The sequence below is a fragment of the Paramormyrops kingsleyae genome, chromosome 3 (genome assembly GCF_048594095.1).
Source record: "Paramormyrops kingsleyae isolate MSU_618 chromosome 3, PKINGS_0.4, whole genome shotgun sequence".
Taxonomy (NCBI): Eukaryota; Metazoa; Chordata; class Actinopteri; order Osteoglossiformes; family Mormyridae; genus Paramormyrops; species Paramormyrops kingsleyae.
Genome location: NC_132799.1, coordinates 41,179,144 through 41,186,692, shown reverse-complemented (window position 1 = coordinate 41,186,692; position 7,549 = coordinate 41,179,144).

The following is a 7,549-nucleotide window of genomic DNA, read 5'->3' as shown; positions in this document are numbered from 1 at the left end:
TGACTGTATCTGTAAAAAACAATAAAAAACATTAAAATGTTTGTAAAGTATGCCATCTACAAGAGATATTACATTTTTTATGCTTTAATAAATAGGTAAAATAAATGATGATCAATTAGACAATTATTACTACAACAGTAAATCATGTACTGGGCATGGTTGTAAAGTTAACTTAATTCAATTTCATGTTCCATCAACATGAGTGACAGGAGGTTAAAACACGATTTCAGGGTAGCATTATTTCTTGAACATACAGTAACTCGCTATTGCCTCCTGACGTACAAAATGGTGGGGTGGTGACGGGCTGCTGTTAGCTGGTTAGCATGCTAAGAGCAAATAAATATCGCTTCTATAATGTCTTAAATATAAAAACTTTTCCTTTTGTTGATAAATATGAATTATTTTACTGATTTAAACTACTCATAGCTCCTTTTAAAAATACCGAAATAAAGAATACAAAGAACATTAATGAACATAAGAACTATACAAACGAGAGGAGGCCATTCAGCCCATCAAGCTCGCTTGGGGAGAACTTAACTAATAGCTCATAAATGTACAGATAAATAAATAAATGTAATTGATACATACCCACAAGTAGAGATGCATCCGAATATCGGTATCGGCGCCGATCCAGACCTATTTGACGGATCGGGAATCGGCCATGCGTGACCAATCCACGTCCTATACTTACTTATTTAGTTTTTGGCAATCAATCGCACGACAGCTTTTTCCCATTTTACATGTGTGTTTTTGCGGAATTCAAATCGAACGCTATCACTGCCCCTAAGTCTTTTATAGTGACTTCCGCCTGCTGTGAGGTCATGCGCATACCCTTCGCAGTACGAGGAGCGTAAGATAAGACGTGACGATCTGGGAGTATTTTAGGCTTTTAACAGAAATCGGAAGCACAGCGTTTTGCAATCTATGTAAAATAAGGTTTTGAGGTGGGAATAGCGTTTGATGGAAAATCCCATTTAACAAAGTGCACGCAACTGCGAGACAAAACAAAGCAATGGATGATTTGGGAGTCGCTAACTTAATTGGACTGTTTTGCGAACTCGTTGCTTGAGATACAAGAGGGGCTGCCATCGCAACAATAGTGTAACTGCGCTGATGCCAATGGGAGAAAAACTGTTAAAATTTTAAGCATTCGCCACTTGTGTATATCTGCTTTGAAGATATTCATATTGAACTGCAAATGCCTCAAAAACGCTTAATGCTTTAATTTACAGATTTTTCAGGAAGTGTCTGAGAAGCTACCAGAACCCAAAATAACAGTTGGCCAGCAAGATGTGCAAAACCAAAAGGTTAGTAGTACTTTATTTTGTGATTTATTTAAATTACAAATACTGAATTGTTTAAGTGTAGTATTTAAAAAACAATGTCTTCACAGGTACACCCTTTGTTAATGGATGGAGATGATCCTGTGTACCCTGGAACACCTCTGACAAAGGGACAAAGCTTACTCTTGCTGATGTCTTATGTACTAAGGCACAATCTGACAGGAGTGTCACTGTGTCACGCCCTGCTCCGTCCGCTCCTGCTGTGTGCCACGCCCACCTCGTTACCTCGTGTTCAGCCCTGATTGTGATCACCTGTGTCCTGTTACGATTAGCTTGTCTTCTGTATTTAGTCCTCGTCTGAGTCAGTCTTCCCCAGACTTGTCATTGTATTGTTAGCGTAGTGTTTGTGGATGTGCTTTCTTGTCTGCTTTTCGTCCTGATTAAACCCCAGTCTACCTGACTTCTCGGCTTTGCTCGCTTGCTTTCCGGCTCGCCTGCCTCGTAGCCTAACACACTGGAACATCTTCTAAAAATTTTCAATGAGCATTTCCCAGGCATGGTACCGGCAACTACATATCTTTTTCGGAAAGCTTATGGAAATTGTGGAAATTATGAACCCCATTTCTACTGTTCAGAGTGTGAATATTACTTGGGGAGAAACAATGCAAGTCAGCTACAGTGTGGTGCTTGTAACACAGTAACAGATTCAGAGAGTTGCCTTAAAAATGGCAGTTTTTTCCTAGTTCTTAGTTTGGCTTCTCAGATCAAATCATTGCTTGAACCAAAAGAGTCAAGTTTAAAAAAGGATTGGGCATCTGGAGATGACATTTCAGATATAGAGTGTGGAGAACAGTACCGTAAATTAAAAGAATCAGGTGAATTAGGAAAGGATGATATATCGTTAATTTGGAACTGTGATGGAATTCCAGTGTTCAGGAGCTCTAATTATCAAATCTGGCCCATACAGTGCCAGGTTATAGAATTTAAACCAAAAGAATGCAAGGCAAATATTTGTCTTCCATGTGCCTGGTTCGGGGAGAAGAAGCCAAACATCTTAACATTTTTGAAGCCATTTGTAGAGGAGCTGTTAATTCTATGAAAGGATGGCTTCAAATGGACAGATTATGCAAATGCAGAGCATCTCTCCAAGGTGTATGCTCTAATATGCAGTTCAGATTCAGTTGCTCGCCCACTTCTAAGAAACACCAAGCAGTTTAATGGGTTTTACGGATGTGATTTCTGTTACCATCTTGGAGGTATACTGTCATACTGTCACGTTCGGAGATGGGCGAACCGGGAAGCAGACGAGAGCAAGCCAGGACTTCCGGTAAACCGGGTTTAATCGTCAAAAGACAGACAGGTAAAGACAGCCACTGACAATACAATGCCGGATCTGGCATACATGGGGAGACGCGGACTGATATACACAAGACTTGGTAAACGGAACAGGCAACAGGTGAGAACAATCAGGGCTGAACACGAGGTAATGAGGGGGGCGTGGCACACATCGGGATCGTACGGAGCGGGATGTGACAGAACCCCCCCCCAAAGGCGCGCACACCGGGCGAGCAGAGGAGAGGCGACGGACGAGACGAACCGGGAAAACAGGACCTGGAAAACAAAGTAGAACGTCAACCAAAAACAGGGAACAGAATGGAGACGCAGAACAAGAACAGGGACGAGAAGAAAGACAAGACACGACACAAGACAGGGAAGGCGGACAGACAAACCAGGAAGGGAGACACAGAAGAGAAAGGCGGAACAAAAGGGCCAGGAGTGAACGGAGGAGACAGAGAGGGACGAGGAACAAAGGCAGGAGGGACAGACGGGAACGGAGGAGGAACAAGGGGAGCACAAGGGAGCCCAGGCGGGCGACGGGCAGCGGCCGGAGGGGCCGCAGGGGAGAGGGAGGAGGGAGCAGGAGGGGGCCACCCAGGGGCCAAGGGAACGGGACGAGGGAGTGACGGAGGGAGCAGGAGGGAACACCAGTGAAGGCAGGCAGGAGGGGGAAGCCGCGGCAGGCGGAGGCGCAGCCGGAGCCGGCGAAGGCGCCGTCCGACGCTCAGCCGGAGCAGGGGGGCCCGGAGGCGGCCGACATGGACCCGGAGGCGGGACCGAGGACCGGCACCGAGGATCCAGGGGGGGACCCGGAGGGGACCGCCGACCCCGAGGACCCGCAGGCAGCCACCGAGCCACAGCCAGGGGCCGAACGGGCGAGCCAGGGGGCAGGGCGGGCGGGACCCGGGTCCGACGCCTATGTCCCCGTCCCTTACGGGACACCGAAAGGCGGGGTCCTGGGAGGCGTTGGCCTTGCCGGGGTAAGGGCGAGGGAGTCAGGAGGGAGGACAGAGCCGGGCGGATAAGAGTCAGGGCCTCTAAGGAGGCAACAGGCGGGGCAGCCAGAGCCGCGGGCGTGGCCGCAGGCGGGGCAGCCTGAGCCGCGGGCGGGGCAGGCAGAGCCGCGGGCGTGGCCGCCAGAGCCGCGGGCAGGACGGGAGAGGCGGCCTCAGACCGGGCCACGGGCAGGACTGGAGAGGCGGCCCTAGGCAGGGTCACGGTCACTTGGCCAGAAGGGGGCGCCTCGGAGGGCGCTTTGGGCAGTCAGCAAGGGGCACCACGGGCAGAGTGGCCTCCTCTGCTGCTGGTGGAGGCGAAGTCAGGCCCTCGGGCGATGCTGCAGCGGGCACCCTCAGTTCCTGGCCAGCAGGGGGCGCCCCGGCGGGGCCTCAGCAGGCCCCTCAGGCGTCTCAGTCATGTGGCCAGCAGGGGGCGCCTCGCAACGAGCGGTGGCAGCTGCAGCAGGCGGTGCAGCTGGAGCTGCAGGCAGGATGGGAACAGGCGGGTCAGGAACAGGCGGGTCCGGAGCAGGCGGGACCGATGAGCAGGGCTGGACGGGCAGAGCGGCGGCCCCAAACAGGGCCGCGGGCAGGACGGGAACGGCGGCCCCAGGTTGGGCCGCGGGCAGGACAGGAACGGCGGCCTCAGGTATGGCCGCGGGCAGGACAGGAACGGCGGCCTCAGGCAGGGCCGCGGGCAGAGCGGGCATGTGGCCAACAGGGGGCGCCTCCGCAGGCACCTCAGGCGTGCGGCCAGCAGGGGGCACCTCGGCGGGCGCCGCCGTCACGTGGCCAGCAGGGGGCGCCTCCGCAGGCACCTCAGCCGTGCGGCCAGCAGGGGGCGCCTTGGCGGGCGCCGCCGTCACGTGGCCAGCAGGGTGCGCCTTAGCAGGTACCTCAGGTATAGCGGCGACAGCAGCTGCAGCAGGCGGTGCAGCCGGAGCTGTGGGCAGGACAGGAACACGCGGGTCAGGAGCCGGCAGGACGGGTGGCGCCGGCGAGTCAGGCAGGACGGGTTGGACAGGAGCTGGCGCTTTTGAGGGAGTCTGTTCCTCTCTCAACTGGAGCAGTCTCCTCAAATTGTGTGCTAACCTCTCCAAATCACCCTGTGGAGAAGTTGGGGTAAAGGCAGCAAACTCTCTCTGAAGCTGTATGGAGAGCTGGGTAGCTTCAGGGGAGTCCTGCACTGCCGGATCTTCCATCACCCTCCAGTACAGTCCTTGGAGGGCGAAGTATTGTCCGGCCAGAGACGGATCCGGTCCTTTAAGAGGCGGAGCCGGAGATTCGACCAGTGTAGGAGCATTTCCGGCCGAGTTAAACACCGCTGGGTCCAGGATAGGGAGACGCTCCTCCTGACACCCGATGGGGTGAGAAGCAGAGAGGGAAACAGCCCCCAAGAAGATCGTTGGTACCTCTTCTTGCTTTTTTCCTCTCTTCTTCTTTCTCCGATTCGCAGCCTTCAGCGGGGATTTAGCGTTCTCTGGGAGATCTCGCGGTGAATCTGGCAACCGCTCGTCACCGAGCGGGATCCTTCCGGCTCTTAGCTCGGGAAATCTCCCCCGCAGCTGCTGGAGGTTATTACGCACCTGAACAACAAGGTGCGCGTCCTCCTCCAGGGACATCCCCTCCAGGATGTCCTGACTCTGGCTGGCCAGCATCCAGGCTTCCGGGTTCTCCTGAACCTCGGGCTGGGCCATCCAGTGCAGTACCTCATCGACCCAACCGAGGAAATCCTCCTTGGATAGGGGGGGTACTTTCTTTGTGAGATCCGTCATTCTGTCACGACTGGCGGGCGGGCGAGCAGAAAAGCAGGCGAGCTGAGCCGTGAAGTCGGACAAAACAGGGTTTAATAGTAATAGGACTAGCAGACGTGGAACAACACATGACAGTACAATGACGGATCTGGGGAAGACTGACTCAGATGAGGACTAAATACAAAAGACAAGCTAGATATAACAGGACTCAGGTGATCACAATTAGGGCTGAACATGAGGTAACGAGGTGGGCGTGGCACACATCGGGATCGAACGGAGCGGATCGTGACAGTAATTAGTACGTTTCTATTATATTTTTTGGAAAATCCACTAAATTTGAACTTGAAAGTAGTAGATGAAAATTCACTAGAATTGAACTTGTACTTAAAGCACTTAAAGTACACTATTAACTATTGCATTAATAAAACACTTTGGTATATTTTTGGGTAGCATACTTCATTTGAGTACACTTTAAGTCTATTTAAGCATTAGTATAAATTAGTGTACTTACATTTAATAAACTTAAGTATTACTGCGAGAGAAATTTACTTGCAATTAGTGCATTTGTAATACATTTTTTCACTCGAATATTTAGCACACAAAAAAGTAATGTACTACAAATGTACTTGATGAACTTAAAGTACGTATTTAGTACATTAAAATACATTTTTTTTTACCAGGGTTGATACCATTTGTCACAACATCCTCATAAATAGATTATCCTCCATTGGTATCATGCAGGCACACTCCATCACACTGGATCAAATCTTATCTCTCTGGCCTCACTCAGTTCATTCAGCTCAAATCTTTCACATCTCCGCCTTCCACTCTCACTTCAGGTGTGCCCCAGGGCTCTGTCCTGGGGCCCCTCCTCTTTATTATTTACCTCCTTCCCCTTGGCAATATCTTTCGCAAGTACAATATCAATTTCCACTGTTATGCAGATGACACCCAGCTCTACTTCAGTAGCAAACCCAACTCTTCCACATTATCTTCCTCCCTCACTAATTGTTTTGCAGGAATTAAGTCCTGGTTCTCAAACTAAATAAAGACAAAACTGAGGTTCTTCTACTTGGAACCAAATCAGCACTATCCAACACTGACAGTTTTTCTCTAGTTATTGATAACTCCTCTGTTTTCCCCTCACCACAGGTTAAGAGTCTGGGTGTCATCCTCGACAGTACCTTATCCTTTCAGTCTCACATCAATAACATCACCCATCTGTTCAAACTGGCTTTCTCTCTGTGAATTCAGTTGTTTTGTTTAATTTAACTTGTGTTTTTATTCCTGTTTTTTTGTATTATTATGGTTTTATCATTTATATTGTTCTTTTGCATTCACTGTACGGTGTCCTTGAGTGTCTAGAAAGGTGCCTATAAATAAAATGTATTATTATTATTATTATTTGATAGATAGATAGAAAATAGTGTAAAGTGCAATACTCATCGCCCTTGGATTGAATATTTGTGCTTGGCATTATCTATATTGGTCACCGAAGGTCAGTTACACACTCATCTCTATAATATAGAAGCTAAGACATTGTCTTTGCCTGACTGTCACGCCCAGCTCCGTACGATCCTCGTGTGTGCCACGCCCACCTCGTTACCTCGTGTTAACTCCTGATTGTACTCACCTGTTGCCTGTTCCTTTTGCCTTGTCTTGAGTATTTAGTCTGTGTCTCAGTCAGTATTCCCCAGTTCTGTCATTGTATTGTCCGGATGTTCGTGCCTGTCTGCCCTCCGTTGCCAATAAACCCTGTTTGTCCGTCTTCACGGCTCCGCTCGCCTGCTTCTCTGCTCGCCAGCTTGCGAGTGTGACACTGACACTAATGGTCAATTATTCCTGTGGTATAGGAGGTTAGATAATAATAATAATAATAATAATAATAATAATTGATACGTTATTGATCCCCGTGGGGAAATTGTTTTTACGCCTCCCTCAACTTGCTCTTTGTAGAGTAAGTTGTCCGCGAAGGGCAGCCACCTGTTGGGGCGACCTTGTGATTACAAGCACACAGGCTTAGCCCACTGAGCCACACGCTGCCCCTATACTATGTTCTTAGACTATGTTCTTTCTGGACATTTCTGCTGCATTGCATGCTCATCCCTTCCATCTATGAGGCTTGCTGACAGAGACAAGAGCACAGTATAATCTATAAAGCTTCTTACATGTGAAA